Genomic DNA, 19,100 nt, shown 5'->3' with positions numbered 1-19,100 from the left:
CTGTTTTTTAAAAAAATTTTTTATTAATGGCTGATAACTGATAAAGCATTGCTAAATGATTTACCAAACATAAATAAAGCCGTTAGTCACTGCGAATGAACCCATTTCAAAGGATTCCATTGTACCAAACATTTTCTTAAGGTTTATACAAAATGCCTCATAGTAGAAAAATTAAGAAAAACTTACTGCTCCAGTGGTGCTGTAGTAACATGCAGGACACAGTAATATAGGCATGTTATTGGCTGCAGCCTGGCCATTGCTCAAAATACAGCTTAACCACTTGCACGGATGGTGAAATAAGTCAGCTGCATTCAGTTTCAGCTGGGGACACCCTGCGTCGGGAAAATAACTACTCCGCCCCTGGACTGGGTTGCTTGCTGTGCTAACATGGATGTTTAAAGTCAATGAATGCATGAAGCCCTTTATGTAAATTCAGCGGCTGTAATTGAACAACAATGGCAACAGAAAGGAAAGTGCAATTCCTTATCTTGTTCCGCTGCTGAATGCACCAACCTTCATTAAGAAAACCAAAAAGAAAAAAAAACAACAACAACAACCAAAGTCTGTATCCGCCCAGAAGAGCATACATCGTCAATAAAGGTCACATTTAAATGACACATTCTGTCAATTCATTCGGTTGGCTTTTGGCAGTAACTGAGGCATACAGTATAACCGGAAAATCCATTCAGCATGCTGTGCCAGAGAATGCCGCAATGATCACCATTGAGAAGCATCATTGCATGCCTATTCTGCCATGCCTTCACATTGTTTCTTATCCTTTCTTTCTCATTGCCTGAGGATTAAGTGATGCCTTATACCCCATGCCAAGGCCTTTCTCCAAACAAACCATTCACAAACAGAAAAAGCAATCAGGCAAATGCAGTTAGCATACAAAGAGAACTGAATGCACGGCTGTAGATGGTGAAAAGACATTTAAGACTCACTGCGCTTGTTAGAGCAATCCAGGGCATGAATATTCATTTACCCAATTTTCCTACTGTGTGTGTTTTATTCATTTTTCATATTATGTTTGTGTTTCGCAGACACAATGGAAAAACGGCATCTCTCACAAACTCCTTCTCCCTCTCCTTTTTTGGTGCCATGAGTCTATGCACATTTGAATCCAAGCGCATATAAATATTGCACAGTCATGACCTCCACTCCAAAAGAAAACATTACCTGGCTTTCTAACAGCTTTAAAAACAGCAGTGCAGCTGGGTTAGAGCTCGCTCATCCTGTTGTTGTTGTCACAGTTCATAATTTCAAGCTTAAAAGTTACCACTGTGATGCACTTTCTCAGGTGGGAGATAATGCACTGGCTCTACCATCTCTGAATGCCAGTTGCTCGTATAATGAACGAGAACGTTTTGCAGACTCTCATTGCAGAACTCATTCATGCTTCCCTGAGAACAGTTCTTTGATGACTCAAACTGAATTAATTAAGGTGACAAGTGAATCAAATGTAAATGCAGCTGCAATTTTTACTTTTATCTCATCGTCAGCTCTCTCTTAGACCAGACTGCTGAAGTCACTGCTTCTACTGTATCCTGGTTTCAGTAACACAACCCTGCCACCCACCAGTGCCACCATGCTTTATGTTCAGACAGTCTTATTATGGTAAAGGCTGTTGAGTGGCTAATAAAAATAAGCCTTTTTTCCCTGAAACTGACATATCTATGACTATAATGCTCAATTTCTCTGACAGCACATGGCAGCCAGCTGACACAAGACAGTTTTATGCAAAAAGAAGGTTGCATATACTCCGTTAGTTATCAGTAGGTGCAGTTGACTTAAGTGATGAAAGAACCTTTACAAATACACAAGGTTAGGAACACTGGGAGAGAGGTGCCATGTTGAAAATTCATGAGATACCCATCCTGCTATCACAAAGGTTTTCCCTTTCTATCCATCCTGCATGTACGTTGTTAGATTACAGAATGGCTTTTACTCTTGAGTTTGTCCATTGACACACGCAAGGCACACACAAACACAAATCAAGTCCACTCACCGCCACCCCGGGGGATTCGGTATTGAGTTGATTGTTGCTAAGCGCAGTGGACATTACGCGGTCAAACCTCCAACCATCAGATAAAAGCTCCGCCATAACCGTCAGGCGCATTAACATTCTGTCCTCAGTCTGCTCTCCAAGTGTCTTGTTGACTTTAATCCATTGTCTTACCTTGATAAAGTTGAATTGATTTTAGTGAACCATCTGTCTGGCTGCCTCTCCGAAGGCAGGTCTTTAATGTTAGAATCTACAATTCTTAAACTGTCACCTGCAGTGAAGTATATAAGACACTGAAACGGGAGGGGGGGCTGAGGAGACATAAATGATATAAAAAAAACTGGACCAGCTTTCCTGCTTGCCTACAAACTAATCCAACAAAATATAAGATTTGAATAGCAATATGTATCTGATAGCCACAAGGCACCAGCAAGACCTTGGCACCAGACTTGCTTTTGTAGTTGTAGACAGACACTGTCGGCTCAACAGAGATCTGGAATCTGTTGCACTGACAGTATCTGTCCTTGCTGAAGGCAAGAATACACCTAATCTAGACTGCTCAAAAACTACCAGCCGAGTGGCATTTTGGTTTGAGCGTTTCTCTTTCATAGTTGGCTGAAATGAAAGTCCGTCCTATTTTCTTGATGCTTGCCATTAAGCATTACATCAGGGGATTGGGAGTGAGCCATAGACACTTAAACCAGCAAACTTCTGCACAGTTTGGCCGATGCTTAGATCACTTAAATACGTGCAGAAGTCTGCAATTGTGGCAAAATCAAGGCTGTATTTTTGCACAGGTGCAAACTCTGCAGGGGTGCATATGCAGTGGCAAGATCATTTTTATTTGTGCAAGTCCATTCTTTACACTTGCACCTGTGTGGCACTGAATGTACCCAGCTTCTGCGCACTGGTCTAAAGCATTTAGGCAAGAAAGTGCCGCTACACGCACGCACGCACGCACGTACGCACGCACGCACGCACACACCCACGCACCCACGCACCCACACACACACACACACACACAGACACACCCCCTTCTTAAATCAGACAGGGCCTTTTCTTTCACTTTAACTCATTTGGTCTTGTCACACATTTAAATTAACATCATAATCTCCGATACAGTTAAGACAGAATCTGTGCTGGCTTAGATAAATTGTTGATTTTTTTTCACATATCATACACAACATGTATGATGGATAAGGTTTTTCCCTTTCAGCTGATTAAATACCTGTAGTCATCATACAGCAGCAGGATTAACATGTGCACTCCATCTGCAGTCTGCATCTGCATGTGTAATCAAGCAAGGGGTCAGACAGTGTGGATATCCTTAATTAATTAGCCAAATCTTCCAATGTAGAACAGAAATTTCACCAAATAGGTGCATGACCTTTTCTGGTTTTCTGCCAATCACAATGGTTAAACCGAATTTCACAGATTTTAGTTTCACACACTGAATCATCAGGAGCAGGTAGGAGGATATGTCCTGAGCTCTGTCAAACACATTTCTTTCATAAAACCTCAAACACCATTTCTTGTGGTTAATTAAAGCAATATGTTCTGCCTTAAAGCAGGAGTGTTAGGTATTGTTTCAAACTTGAAAACAGAATCATTCTGAGTGGGTCTCAGGCAGCATGTGACACTCCATATTTATATGTTATATGTTAGTGTGAAACAGCATGTGAGATTATTTAGCAGCTATGTCCGAAACCTTTGTATGAAACCAAAGGTGCAGGAATTGCATATCTTTTTCAGTGATATATTACAGTATGCAAACACTGGACACAACACCGGCACAAATATCCCACAATGCAATGCAGTAATGATGACAACATTCATAACAGTTGACAGCAACTAAGGCAGCTTTGTATAGCCATTAAGTAAGAAATAACTCCCTAGAGGTTAGTTTGCTGCTGATCTGCAATTTAGGTAGCACCATATGTGGTATTATGGTAAGAGTACCATAACCAATGGATGACATGTTAAATGATTATTGAGCTTTGTTATGAGTACAACATGGTTTGGCCTTTTCTCAGTTGCCTCCAGAGAGTCAGTTGGTCAATGAACCATTTTGATCCAAACTGACATGTCTCAAAACCAATTTGAATGGCGCGCGAAGAAATTTGGTACATGCATAAATACTTTACCTGCTGAACGTAAGCTTGCTATTATGCTGATTTTAACATTTAGCTAAGCATGAGCATTAACTGGTGACAAAGCCTGTGACATAACACAACACAACACAACACAACACAACAAGTTTGCTTGAGGTTTTCATTTTAACAGCCAAAGTAACGTTACCACAAGAGATGTGATGAAATATCAAAATCAGATGAGGTTCATCTCAATCAACCAAGTGAGTTTTGTGCCTAAATGTATCTGTGGTTTGCAAACATGTAAAATGCGAACAGTTTTTTTTACTGGCGATTGATTTGTCTTACTGCAGGGAGTGTGTTTTTTTTTCTTTTTTAAAAAGTTATTTTGGAGTGAGAGGTGTTTGTTTTGGGGACAAAGGCTTTTCAGAGAACAGGGCTTTGGCCCAGTGGAACATTTTTTAAGACTAACAGAGCTTCGGGATTTTGGGCTGTTGAAACAATGGGACAGTAGGGCTGAGGTTGGCACAGGTTACCAAGGTTATAAAACGGCAAGGAGACTCTCAGAAAGTGGTGTGGTAATTAAAGTGCATTTCCTGCTTGAATGTTTATTAATGCAGCAGCTGACTGGAAGTAAACGGGGACCAAAGCTGTCCCCCCAGCAACAGAACAGCAATCAAACGCTCTATAGAGGACTGTAAGTATATCATGGTAGTGAATTAAACAGACTTTGGCTACACCCACTCTTGCAGCATCACCATGTGCATGAAAACATAATAAACTATGGCAGTGGCACGGCCAACCAATTTATGTGAAAGAAGTCTCAGCAGACATTCTGGTTTCAGTTACCCTACTTTAAAGAACTGGGTCATACCGGGTGTGCAGGTGTTTGCACTCCACCCAGCTCAAGTGAAGCAATTCAAAAAATTGTCTGCTACAGTTAATTTTCTAACTCACATTTGATAATGAATCAAGAATTAGATCTTAAAAAAGTGTCTTTGTATTTATCATATTTTCTAATGCATTTTACAATATTTTCTGGGAAGTAGCGTGCAACAGTGTATTCGGCTTACATTTCAGAAATTTAAACCTCCTTGACAACTAACACTGAGCTGTGCTAGGCTTTCCAACTACAGATTCATCCAGACCTTGTTAAATTCATGTCACACTATAACAGCAGTAAGGCAATACTATGAAAGCAGGCACCACAACAACCATACATACAACCCAACAATTCATCCATCTTTTTTTCATGGGGGAAAATAAAAATCACACTGAGTAATGTCGTGCCGTGGACATGCTCGCCAGGAGGTTAAGCACACATAAATAGTAAAAGGGCCTCATTACTGCAAATGTAAATAAATAGAGACGGATGATGCAGACAGAGAGTGGAAGAGGACCACAGGCCTCTGTGTCATGTAAATATCTGCCTTGGCAACGCCAAGTCTCACTGTGTTTGTATCAGAATTATCTGATAATTGGAGTGGAGGGAAATTTTCCATGTACCCACCCACATCACTGCTGCACGTGTTCTTGTGGAGGAAGGATGACATTTCTATCCATCCCTTTACTAATTTTAAATAATGATTTAGCCTACAGTAAGTGTCAACAGCAGAAATGAAATATAAAAAAAGACACACACACACACACACACACATATATATATACACATTTACATATACATGTAACGCTTAATGAAAGAAGTGTAAAGTGTCATGATCCACATGTGAAGTTGCTTGTATTGAAATAATTTAACATAATACCGTATAATACCGTTAATATAAATGATGTCTCAAAGTGAATTAGCAAAAATGAAATTGATTCAACAGCACTGAAATGAATCAAAGCGACATTCATTTAGTTAAAGTAAGCAAACATAAGCATGAACGCCGTGTGTCTCTTGACAGAAATTGAGGTAAGTGCATGACTCTTTTTCTATTTTACTTTATTTTTCATTTTATTTTGACAGAAAACTTTGCTCATATTCAGTGTGTTTAAAAGGTTTTTGTTTTTTGTTTTTTTAAAGAGAGAAGGAGAAAAATAACACAAAGCCATTAGAGTCTGCTTTATAATTGTGGAAATATCAGATGTTCAGGACTCATTTTGAAGAACTGGGCTGTCTGTTAGTCTTTGTGGGAGCTTCCCCATGGGAATGTTCCCTCTGCTGTGAAGAAATGAGACATATGGAACATTCAGGTTCAAGCATCATCATGTATGCAGTTTTTACTGTCTCCGCAGCAGGTTTTTCTCTTGTCGCTGATGGTTTTATACATCAGAAGTCAGCTTACTGTATGCGCTGCAGGTGTGCCGTAATACTCAACAGATCTTCAGCGTCTTACACCAGGATTAGAAGTTGTTTTGATTAAGAAAGCTTTAGGTAACTCAAGGGATAATATTCTGCAGATGCCCTTTGCTTACTTCTCAAGATTAGAAGTTGAGTGACTTGCAGAACACTACAAACACAGCCATAATTTGTTGGCCTCCAGGGGACATCCCTTAGAGCTGTACTGTGCTAAATCTAATTTGCATGGCCCGCCATTGCCCACAGGACTTTGATTGTCTATGTTCGGTATCAGCTTCTCATTACATTACTGTTTATTGCACTTCAAGAGGACTATCTTTGGCAGAGTGCAATTTAAAGATCCCTGTGATGCTGTATAAAGCAGAAAGACTACAAAACTCATCTTTAAGTAAGTGATGTCTCAGCATGGTGAACTACAACAAAGAAAAGTATTTTTTATTTACCTTGAAATCACTGGAAAAAAGTGAACACTTCAGTAATTTAGAGGGTATAAAGGAACTGCTCACAGATAGGAAATCAGTACCAAATGAGAGACATGCCTATATGAGTACACAATGGGTTTGCATCACCATTTTATTATTATTATTATTATTATTATTATTATTATTATTATTATTATTATTATTAATAATAATAATAATAATAACAATAATAATAATATTAATTATTTATTTTTGATTGTATTGCACTTTGGTCAACCCTTGTTGTTTTTGATGTGCTTTAAAAATAAATTTGGATTTTGGATATACCTTCCAATTAAAGAGCTTACATTTAGACCTCCATTACTGTGATAGACGGTACCCTTATTGTTTGTATAGCCAAGTAGTAATACCGCAAAGTAATTGCTTTCACAATGGCATGAAACCAAACACTACAGAGTAGCTGAAGTACAGAAACTGACAGTTTAATATTGCTTTATCCCTATAGAAACTTTGTGGTGGTTTGTGATTTATTTGCCTAAGTATTGTTCCTCAATAAAATGTCTAGAACTCTCCAATATCTTCATATCATGCTCTGTGGCTTACGATATATTGAAACCCCTGACTACTTGTGCATTCACATCAAGGTTTATGTATGTAATGTGACAATGTGTAAAATGTGCTCTGCATTCAGGGACGTGGGAGTATGTGTGTGTGTGTGTGTGTATTTGCATCTGTGTTAATGATGTATGAAAACACTTGTTTCAACACATGTATGCTCCCCTTCTGTAATGATTGCCCTGTCTGATATGATTGTTTACACCACAGATGTTGGAAATATGGAGCTCAGAGGAGCATATCATTTTAAAACCCAGCTTTATTTTTGATCTTCCCCTAATAGAACGGTTCAGCTGCTTTAGGAAACAACATCTGCCACAACTCACATCACAATAAGGTGACACGTGCCACTCTTTTTTTTTTTTTTGATAGTCAAGTCTGTGTTTATAATCTATTTATTATGATAGTAAAACGCCTTTGTACACTAGGTTGGTTTAGGAAAGGGGCCAAATTGCTGGTGGTTCAATGTCAGCTGTTATTGGAAGCTGTGCAGTTTGGAGGAAGGCTGCATTCTTTGTATTGTTGTGCTGTTTATGGCTTTAGTCTGTGTAATTAGCACTGCTGTGCTCCACAAGAACTGTCTGACTACACTCATATAAACTGTCCCCCTTGTTTTTCCAAGAATTATAGTGATTATAGTGAAATATTTTTCGACTTTACATTCTTGTTTGGGAGCGGCGGATTCATACTTGCGTAAGATTTAAATCAGATTCCAGTGCATTCATGTAGTTTCCTACAACTGTCCCCCCATTACGGCTAAAGAGTGTGCTCATATGCAGACTTTGATTTGTGTATTCAATCCATTTTAGCACACTCCCACAGAGGCCCAACAAACCATCTGCTGTTTAGATAGACTCTGACCTCTATGCCTCTCAAGTCCAAGCACACCACCGGAGCATATCCATCCATACAGCCCGCCTGGTTGTTAATCTCTGAGCAGAAGACAAGGAGGTTATCATCACATGCCATTTGAAGGGACGGGCCCGCTGGCAAATCCCCACCGAGGGCCTTGTTTCGCTCAGTGCACTCTCTCCCTGTCACTTGCAGGACACAATATGTGATTAATACATTGTCATGCTGTAGCAGTGTGACAATCTTGATGGCTGCACATCCAGGGTCTTTAGGGCATGTGCTATGTCTGGACAACATCAGGAAGGAAGTGACTGTTTTTGTATCTCTAAATGTGTGAAATCAGTCAGGCAGCACAAACATTCCTTTGTTTTGTACTATTCTTATTCAACCAAGCTTTTTCTGTAATAAGTATGAAACAGTCAAGTGTTGATTGCACTGAATCCCTGCAAAGCACACATAACCACTGACATAATCCCCAATACTGACCATTCAAAATGGGCAGTAATGAGGGTAATTTGTCTAAATTGCAAGATCTCGTCAAAGGCAGCAGCATTTTAGTGTTAATTATCTTAAAACATCTGGCTCTGCATGAGCATGTAGTTTGATCTGTACTCCTCCTCTACTGGCAGAGAGAGACTGGATGTGGTGCCTAAAGAAGTGCTCTCTTCTGACCTGAATTCTCCTGCTTCTACAGCAGTGGTGTTAGTGGGCCACATTAGCATTTTCACCATTTCTTTGAACCTCTGATGTAATTAATTTTGAAAATGAGGGGAATGATGTATAAACCACTTAAGGGAAAACGTATGTGTCCTACTAATAAGTAATTAGCACGGGGAGAAAATAAACATTTATTCTGCCAACAAAGGGGTTTTTAACTATGCTTTGTCCGATGGTAGCATGTTGAAGAAGTGCATCTGCAGCACCCTGCCTTGCATGCTATTTGTAGAATCCTTTAGAGGATATGAAAAATATGATTTAAAAATAGAGCTGTCTTGTAAAAAAATAAGAAAGCTGTGAGTGACAGGTGTCCAAGCTTGACTGAATGTGAATAGCACTGCCTGTGTTGCGTGCGGAAAACCTCAAAAATGTGAATCCAGCAACCTTATTCAAAATGACAGGAGAAAACATTCCAGTACCATCAGACCAGGCCATACTTAATCATACAGTTTTTGAACAAAACATAAAAGGCCATTATATTGGCTCTTTTCTTCATAGTGCCAATGAGACAGCAACACATTTCCACTCTCTGTGAGGAGGTTGGAAATGGTTACAGGGATACTTTGCTGATTTTCAACCAGCTTCGTATTAAAACAATGTGGGTAGTATCAGAAAATGAACTGTGTAAAACTCCCCCCATCTTGCCAGCACCAAGAACTTGGATTTTTGCTGGCTAATAGGCTGTTGCTCAAACTACAAATTGCACTTCCTCATATTTGTATGCCTGCTACCACCACAGATACACAGTACAGATGTGGATCAAGAGAGACAGAACTGGACCTCTCTCTCTCTAACTCACAAACTCACAAACTCAGACCAAACTCAGATCAAACTGTAAAACTAAGCAGTGCTAATCAAATATAAACCAAGATTCTGTTACCGTGTTGCCTCTGTTTTGCCTGAAATGCTTCTGCTCCGCTAAAGAGACTAAAAAGTCAGATCTATGTGAGGCATAACAAGATGAAAATGCTGCTCAAATTGATATATGAAACAAACAGAAATGCCTTATTTCCAATTTCTTTTATATTCTTTTTCCATCATTGTATGTTAGACTTCTGACCTTTGAATTATGTCATCTCATTGTCCCCTCTCCTTTGGCAATCACCTACATGGTACCTAAATGGAACACCAGCTGTTTATACTGAAATTAATTCACATTTTCTTTTTACAATTTTCTGCCACTTTATCAGCCAAGGACACACTGATCTCAACCATTACTTTGTTGGTCTTTACGCTTGTCTTTTATACAAAATAATGGACAGGCAAGCTTTGCACCTAATTACAACTTAGTGGATTTGGTGGTGGTCAGGATCTTGGATTTGTATGAATAAATGATAAGCATTTCTTGCCAGCGTAATAAAAAAGAGTGAGATTCTTGGGATTTGAAATCTAAATGGATGTGCAGCATTGCAGAGTTTTAAAAAAAAATCTGTTAAAAATGAAAATTTAAGTGAACAAGAACAAATGTCCTTTGGCACCAAGCTTGAGAGATGTCCATATGCATTATTTGTATGCTAGAGGCCTGCTAAGTATAGCATCACTAAGCCTGACAACTGCAATCACGCTGAGCATACAGCAGTGGTTATCGACTTGGTAAGTCAACCAAGGTTTTTTTTTTTTTTATTCTAATCTAGCCATGAGCGCATTCACACAAATGTGGTGGTTTTTGCAGCAATTGACCAAATGCAATTGCTGCAAAATGGACAAGCCGACTGGCAGCAGAGTGGAATATGTCATAAAAAGAGAGCAAACTACAATATCACACACATACAAAGAAGTTTAGGGTTTCCCACACATCCATTTTTTTGTGACAGCCCAAAATAATTAAAACTTCTACTGCCACAAGTGCCACATTTTGCTGGGTCTAAAAGTTTGCATTCACTCGCGAGCGGCTGCTCCTCTCATCCATTGATCTGATCAGCTGTGAATGAATCAACAGATCCATTATCAACACTGCAAATCACAAACTGCTACTGAATCAAAGAAGATCTCTGTGCTGCCTTCAAAGACTCATAAAAGCCTCCACATTTAGAGAGAGGCATATACATTTTTTTTTTTTAAAATGCAGGAAGGACAGCTGGAAAGAAACACAGACTGTAGGAATGCATAAGTTAACAGGCTTTTCATGTCATTGCCCAATCAATAGCGTATGAGTAGATCTGATTATAATTACATTTGTGCATGTAATTAAATCAAGGTGTTGCTCATATTTAGACTATTATATGACGAGTATAACAGTTTTAGTCTTATTCATTCAGTTGCAACCCTGGCAGTGTCAAAGGCCTCCAGAGCAAATAAAATAAATAAATAGAAAACCATATCTTGTAAGTACAAGGCTTTAGTGCTACAATCAGTCTCTGCTGTAGGATCACATCAGTGTACAAAAGCACAATAAAATGGCTCAAGAGGCTGGCATAGATAAGTCTTTCACCAGAATCTATATCTTTCAAAAAATCATCAGGGAAAGCCACAGCGCTTTGCTGGTCTCTGAGTAGGTGGTGCTTTTATGTGCGTTGACCTGCAATCTTGAACATTACCTGCTCCGGAGCAGGTTAGGTGTGCAGCATAAGTAACCATGGCGATTTACACCAAGTAAGAAGTGAACCACCATTGTAACCCTGAAAGTTAACTCACTAACCCCAAATCCTACTGTGTATAGGCCTCTGCTCTCAGAACTCTGAAATTCTGATGCCGTAGATTCTCAAAGGAAGATGGGATTATTCTTAGCCTGAGTCAAACTTCTGATGTGATTCCTTGGAGCGGTTCTGATAAATGTGGGTCCAGGTCGGGTTCAGGAATAAATGTCAAGCTGTAACAGATGTGCCTCAGTGATATAAAGTTTCAATTTACATTTTACACCTGAGGTATTTAGATGATGTTATTTCCAAGGGCGAATCACAAAGAGTCCAACAGCAAAAAAAAAACTAATTCCAGTTAAAGACCCTACTTGCATAATATTAACCTCAATAATTCATTCTCAAGTTATTATTAATACAAATGGCTGTTGTAAATGTGAAATGGTCAGGACTGAAAAGGGAGAGAAAGAGCCTCAACACAATAAGGTATTCCTTAATCCTTATTTGAAGAATTGAAGAATTATACATTGAAGACAAAGAAAATAAGATAAAATAACAATAAAAATACTGCATGTTATTATGTATTTTCTCCAAAAAAGAGAATTTTGTGCACATGCACAGAGTAAAAAGGATGTGGGCACATTATCCAGGTGGAGAAAGATGCAAAACAAGGCAGAGATGGTAAAAATATTGGATCTATTCTGGTAATGATAAGCTGCTGCCTGAGCACTGAACAACGTTTTCTAATTTTAAATTGAAGTTCTTTCTTTGCTTCTCATATCTCTGTCATGTAAACCAACATTAAAGATAAAATAGTAAGCAGTATCAGTCTCGGAAGAACAGACACTCCGAATATGGTAATTAATTGGACCAACAACAATGATAATCTGCCTCACAATTTAGCAAATAGCAGGGCGGAGTTTACAAATTACATTTATTCTTTTTACTGTAACATAGTCATTTGTTTGTGTCCTTAAAATCTGTATTATCTGTTTCAAGTTCTCTACATTTCAAGTCTCATTAATTACAGAGCAAAAACAAAAGCCGTGATGAATCGTGTGAGAATTCAGCAAGAGAAAGAAGCAAAATAAGCAGCTGCAGTTAAAGGAAGCTGAAGGGTAAAGAAAAAAAAGGAAAAAAAAACAAAAAAAAAAACAAGCTGTGTAATGCAGTGCATTTACATGTCAATGTAGTCTACAAACATCACACCTCACAGCCCTTATGTCCAAACCAACAATAAATAATTTCCTTGAAGGCACTTTGCAGCCTGCTGTGCATACAACAGACTATCAATACAACAGCCTCACCCCAATTTAACCAGCAAAAGGACTACATTGAGACATTAATTAAAAATGATACACAAGAACTAAAATATCGGATGGCAGGTGCAAGAGGCATTATTAGACCACAGAAATGACTCAGCCTTCCACTTTCTATAGAAAAAAAACCCACAACAGAACAAAACATCATGCAGACATTTTTCTCTGGACAGTTAGAAGCGTCACATTTCGTGTGTTGTTGTACTCACCCGTCTGAACACAAATCCTGTGAATTGCCCCACAAGTCCTCCATTTGCTTCAGTTTGAACTTCTCTGCTCGTTTGTTTAAATATAACCAGTCCACTCAGCCTCTCGGTCACACTGCGCTCCTCGAACTTTTCCAACACGTTAAACTGAAAGGGGCTTGGCAGTAACACCTGTGATAGAGAATAATAATCCAACACAACAAGAAAGGCCTCCCACAATTAGCAATTTAGCATTTGGCATGCTAGCCGCTCCCAGCATGCACATAGCTACATCAGGGGGTGTGTTTGATTTGTGTCGCTAGGCATGCTCCCCAGTGCTGCTTTAAAGAAAGAAAGAAAGAAAGAAATACTACCACTACCACTACTACTACTACTACTACTACTACTACTAATAATAATAATAATAATAATAATAATAAATATCATAATAATAATAATATACTATTATTATTATTGTTATTATCATCATCATCATTATCATTGTTATTATTGTTATCATAAAACGTATTTTGAACTTGTTATTGAGAGAGTAAAATAAAAAGGTCACATAAAAATGTCCTGATAACCTGTGTGAGCATTTTAAATTAAAGGAGCTAACCTCGGGATTAGTAAGAATAAATAATAATAAATAACAACAAAAACAAAAACAACAGCAACAACAACAACAACAACAACAACAACAACAACAATAATAATAATAATAATAATAATAATAATAATAATAATAATAATAATAATAATAATAATAATGATAAGTATTATTATTGTTACTATTAATATTTAATTTAGTTATTTTGGGGGTTATTAATATCTCTGCACCACCCAGCCAGAGGGCAAGTGACTCAAATCAAACGCACCCAAGCTGTTGGTGCCAAGAGGTGTGGGTGTGGCTTTGGGTGTGGCTTGAATGCTCCTGGTGGATCCCCAGATGTTCACGTCAGTGAGGTGCGTGAAATGCCTGTCAGCCATTTTAACACGGTCCGTTACAGTGTCATGTAAGGAAACTTTGAGTGCTGTGGGACAGGGAGGCAGCGTGGACCGGGTACTTTGTCACGCACAGGCACTAAAGGAGCAGAGAAGTTGTTCTCCCAGCAAATTAAGGACTTGTGAGTGCAGGTGAGTAAAACAAGAAACGTCGACAACCACTGTGTTGTTAGTATACAATAGCATTGTGCAATGCTGCTTATGAAAACAGCGCAGGCCCCTCTGTGTGTCACTCTACGGCTTTGTGGACTGTAGCTTACTGGGCAGCTTGTAAGTATATATTGTGTACTCTCTGTGTTGGCTGACATGGTGATGCTTCATTTGGCATTTTAGAAGGCTAATTGAATATTGCTGGTTGCAGGCCTTTTTTAAGTCATGTGCGTTTTCTTTTGGGTTTTTGTGCTCTTTGGTTAATTCAAGTAAGGCTACACTAAGGAAAGGCAGTTATGGGGTAATATGTAGGGCTGCAAAGTGCCCTCTGCCATCTATAGAAATTGAATGTTTTGTTGGTTTGGACAATGGACAGATATGTGTTTTTTTAATAGTTCTATAATATGGTATCATTACAATCACCATCATCATCATCATCATATACTACTGTCTGACATTTCTATTTACGGTTATTTGGGTACATTTTTACAGAACTTTAAAAATACTCTGTTGCAAGTAATAGTTATGAGTCCAATTGTTTACATCAGTAAAAGTTCAAAAATATTACAATCAAAAATTTACTTAAAGTACAAAAGTAAATATTGTGCCTATAATGCAAATTGACTTATTTCAAAGTAATGTATTTGGTATTCTCATTGGATCATAATATTGATGCACTAATGTGCATATCACTTTATTGAAGAGGCTGGCAAAGATGGAGCTGATTTGAATTAATTTATATACCAATGGGTAGCTTTTGAATTTCCTTCTGTGGATAAATACAATTTTATGTTGATCTATAATAATAAATCACACTTTATGATGATTTTATTTTATTAATGAGAATCTCCAAAGAAACAAGTCACTACAGAAATCAAAATCTGCAGTAAAATTAGAAGTACAATATTTGCCTCTGAAATGTAGTGAAGTACAATCAAAAAGTGCCAGAAAATGGAAATACTAAAACAAAGTATAACTACCTGAAAACTGCACTTAATGACAATACTATAGTAAATCCATACTCTATGTTGCAAGGACACTTGAATGATAATTGGAGCACTTTTTAACAAAGTTAACAATTTGCCAACATATCTGACTCTAAAGCAAAAAAACAAAACAAAAAAAAACCCCACCAAAAAACAGCATTGATGACAAGGAAATTACATTACTGTAAATGTAATTTCATATACTGTAAATTTCCTCTTTTTAAGTCCCTAAAGCCAAAACTCAAAGCCCCTTGTTACTGCTTTGAGACCAGTGTAGGTGTTGCATTGATGTAGCATCACACACTCTTGGTTGGCAGCTGTACACTGACGCAATAAGGGGTTTGAAAAGGTCATCTGTATCAAAATGTTTACAGTACCGTAATATTTCTGGTGATTCACACGGGAATGAAAAGACTCTAAGCTTGTTTTGAGATTTGAGAACAGAACTAATGAGAGGGTTAGGGTGAAGTAACAGCCTGTGAAAACTGACAAATCAATAAACCAACTAATATTGATTATTACTGCAGATAGTGTGCATGCTGCTATATAGAATACTACCTATAAAAAGCACTGAAAAAAAGAAAGTGTTTCAACCCTGATGAACCACATGTTCATCCTGATGATGAACATGTGGTCTTGGATTGTCCTTAGCATTTTGCTTTCTATTTCCCTTCTTTATTTTTAGGTTTTTGTGCAGAGAGAAAGTAAACAAAAAAAAATCTAAAGGACAATTTTTCCTCTTTTTGCCTCTGGCATAAAAATGAAAATTATGACATAGCCTTTGATACTGATCTAGCCCACAATGCAAATATAAAACAGCCATCTGTTTATACCTTTTTCCTCATGAATTTTTAAGATACATTTAATCAGATCTTTGACACTGTCTCATTTAAAATCTGGTCACCTGTAAACTGAAGAGTTGATGGTTGAGGCAAGAGAGAGATAGGCAACTTGCATATGTTCATGAAAGGCTCATAAAGCTCATGAAACAAGGCGTATCTTTAGGTACAACAGCAGCACGCTATAATTTAAACATGAATATTCCCAATTTCTGCCCCAATATTCACCATACACACCTTTATCAGTAAAGAATTAAAACTAAACAAGAACAGATCAATTTGAATAAATGCTATAATAAGCATTACAGAACAAATAAACACATTAATACAGAAATTAAGTCACACTATCAAAAGCAACTGACCTATCTTGTACTCTGTCTTATATATATCTTATATAGTGCCTGTTTCCCTCTCTGTTCTACCGTCTCACATCCCTTCAATATATTGTTTTTAAAGATGTGTTCAAGAGGTTAACATAATCGGAAATAAAGATGGTCAGTGATGACCAAATCATCCGTGCCCTCTGCAGATGGAATTGAAGTTGCACATAAAAACAGCATCTGGAGGCTATTCTTAACCTGACTTGAGGCTTCTGACCTCTGTTGTCTGTAATTTCTGCTTTGCTTCTATCGGTTTCTCAACTTGGATCTGAAATAGTCCTTTAAGCTTGTTACAGCTATTACACAGGAGCTGCCTTGTACAAGATACCACACATGAATGTTAATGTTTGAGCTGAGAGGCACTTACATCCTCCGTTGGTATCCTTTTTGCATTTGCAGACTTGGCTAGTTAAAGGATCAATCTACTGGGTGTGTTGCACATTATTCATAAAAAAATAATTGAGAGAACTGGAAATTGCTGTTTCTTATTTATATTCTATGTTTATCCTGTATTACTTTGATAAAAGGAGAGAATGCAAACTAGTTGGGGAATAGAAGTTTAGGGTGGAAAACAAACTGCTGTATAGGATTTTGAGTGCAGAATATCAGCAGCTTATAGCATGGGATATAGTATTTTCCCTAATAGTATTATGGTAAATATTTTGTGTGTTTTGTGCACTTTGATCTGCATGTGCAAGGCATTGCTGTGACTCTTGCTGAACCATGTTATACAGACTACTAGATCTCAAGTGCTTCCTTAAATCACAGCCTCTCCTTGACACACACACGGTGAGATAGCTATTCCACAAATGGTTGCTCAACGTTTCGAGTCTACAGCGGGAATTTAATTGTATCCATCTGTCTGTGATTCGGTAAGGCAGGACTCAGGCCCAAGAGCAGATCCATCAGTCGAGGTAAAGTTAACAGGCACTTTACTAGATCGTCAGTCAGGCGTCCAGTCTGCAGTGGGTAGGCAGGATAAGGCAAACAAAGCCCAGTAGAATCGGCTGGCAGGCAGAGCCATCAGATAACAATGTAACGAGAGTGACTCAAGCACTAAAGGCGTGTGCTAAACTGGTGCTTAGTCCAGTGCTGTAGGTTGTAAACTGTTCAGGGGAGTCTGCTCTTTTCTCTCCTTTCTTACAGACATGCTCACTTGTCAAGCTTAGGTGTATCTAATAACTTTAGCGATGTCTGCATTTCATGCAGGTTTGCCAATAGAAGCACCTCGGTTTGGGGCATGCTGCCTCTCCGGTATGATTTCTTTTTTTCTTTTTTTAAATACATCTAATGTAAACAAGCAACACATCCATGGCTTAAATTATTTGTCAAGTTTGTACTTTAACTGCAATGACAAGTTACTTCCAGTGTGGGCATTGATGCCACATTGGTAATTAAGACCTAATGTGTTTCACTTGGCACTTAGTAATACAAAAGTGTCTGCGAAGCAAAAACAAAAACAGATTGGTCACATCAGCGTAAATCCAATTTTCAAGGTAACTGCCCTAATTTAAATTTGTTCAAGCATGCAACTTTTGCTCCAACTCTGCCCATAATTTCATGATAGGTAAACATTTAGTGGTAAATAACACCTTTTGTTAGTAATCCTGGCTATAACAATGACATGAATAGCTCTCACCACTATGACTACCTCATCGCTGTCATCCATATCCCATGATAGGAACGTGACATCACCTCTCTAGAAAATTTCCAGAATGCACTAATATATGCAACCACCTTTGCTCTCTGCTGTCATGACTTAATATGATGACATTTCCACTTGGTGTTACAATCCAACTATCCGCATTGATATATCGATTAAATGAGCAATGTTCATGTGTCATCTATGCAAATTGAAAACATCGATCCATATGGTCTTCTTTCAGATGCACCATTATTTTGAAATTCTGTGTCACTGTTACGCGGTGTCAGGCAGATGATGGCAAGCAGCCAAGAGAAAGATAATGGGGAATGTTATTTACTTGGGAATAAATCAGTTTGCTTTTGAAGAAACTTGGGGTTAACAGACAAAGCACATGCCATATGTAAACAAAAGCCATACTCAGGAAACACGACGGACAAGCCAGACATCTCACTTTGCCAACTTCTTGCTACAGCAACATTAGCTCCTCTGTTTCAACAATTTTAGTGAATGTTAGTGATGAAAAAACCCGCATTCAGGCTGAAATTGATTTGTGCAGTTCTGTCAGGAGATGCAGTGATTTAAACCAGTGGTGAGAAAAAGAAAGTATAAACGATACACGTAAATTGGTTAAGTTATGAGTAGAGGAAATGTCCGCTAAGATAATTTATGCAATGTAAAATGCCATGCTGATGCTAATGAATAGATTTTATACTTTTATTAAAAAACTTGTTGTCAATCCACATTTTAAGCATGTTGAGGGAAGTTTGTCTTCAAGTCAGATAGCCCTGAAGTTTTAGGAAAAAAGATCACGTTTTGAGCTAAAATGAAGACATTTTTCCAGAAAGCAATTTTAAACATAGTGAACCAGTTTTAATCATATCCAATTATTTAGATGTTGTTTTTATCTGTTTTGGCCAAAATGAAAAAAGGGGTGGCAGTTTCCTTTGTAACTGACTGTGTTAAATGAGCATATAGTATCACTTCATATCAATCCGGGCCCCTATATCGAATT

At 38.0% G+C, this 19,100-nt stretch overlaps 1 protein-coding gene and 1 long non-coding RNA gene across 7 annotated transcripts in view; one reads left to right on the top strand and one right to left on the bottom strand.

Moving 5' to 3' along the window:
* Positions 1 to 13,356, bottom strand: part of LOC148189158 (uncharacterized) — a 47,032-nt gene extending 33,676 nt beyond the window's left edge. The window contains exon 1 of the long non-coding RNA XR_015776882.1: positions 13,108 to 13,356. This is a non-coding gene — a long non-coding RNA (uncharacterized LOC148189158). The remainder of the gene's footprint in view (positions 1 to 13,107) is intronic.
* A 679-nt stretch (positions 13,357 to 14,035) lies between these two features.
* Positions 14,036 to 19,100, top strand: part of lrrc4ca (leucine rich repeat containing 4C, genome duplicate a) — a 217,652-nt gene continuing 212,587 nt past the window's right edge. For 4 of the 6 annotated variants that reach the window (XM_088079981.1, XM_088079977.1, XM_088079979.1 and 1 more), the window contains exon 1: positions 14,041 to 14,220. The gene's annotated coding sequence lies outside the window, so the exon portion shown is untranslated. Of the gene's footprint in view, positions 14,221 to 19,100 lie in introns of all 6 variants that reach the window. The other 2 variants (XR_015776970.1, XR_015776971.1) reach the window with 1 other exon arrangement.

The sequence above is a fragment of the Plectropomus leopardus genome, chromosome 7 (assembly GCF_026936395.1).
Source record: "Plectropomus leopardus strain MGB_pleo_1.0 chromosome 7, ASM2693639v1, whole genome shotgun sequence".
Lineage (NCBI taxonomy): Eukaryota > Metazoa > Chordata > Actinopteri > Perciformes > Serranidae > Plectropomus > Plectropomus leopardus.
The sequence above is the reverse complement of the archived record's forward strand: the minus strand, read 5'-3'. Positions and strand labels throughout refer to the sequence as shown.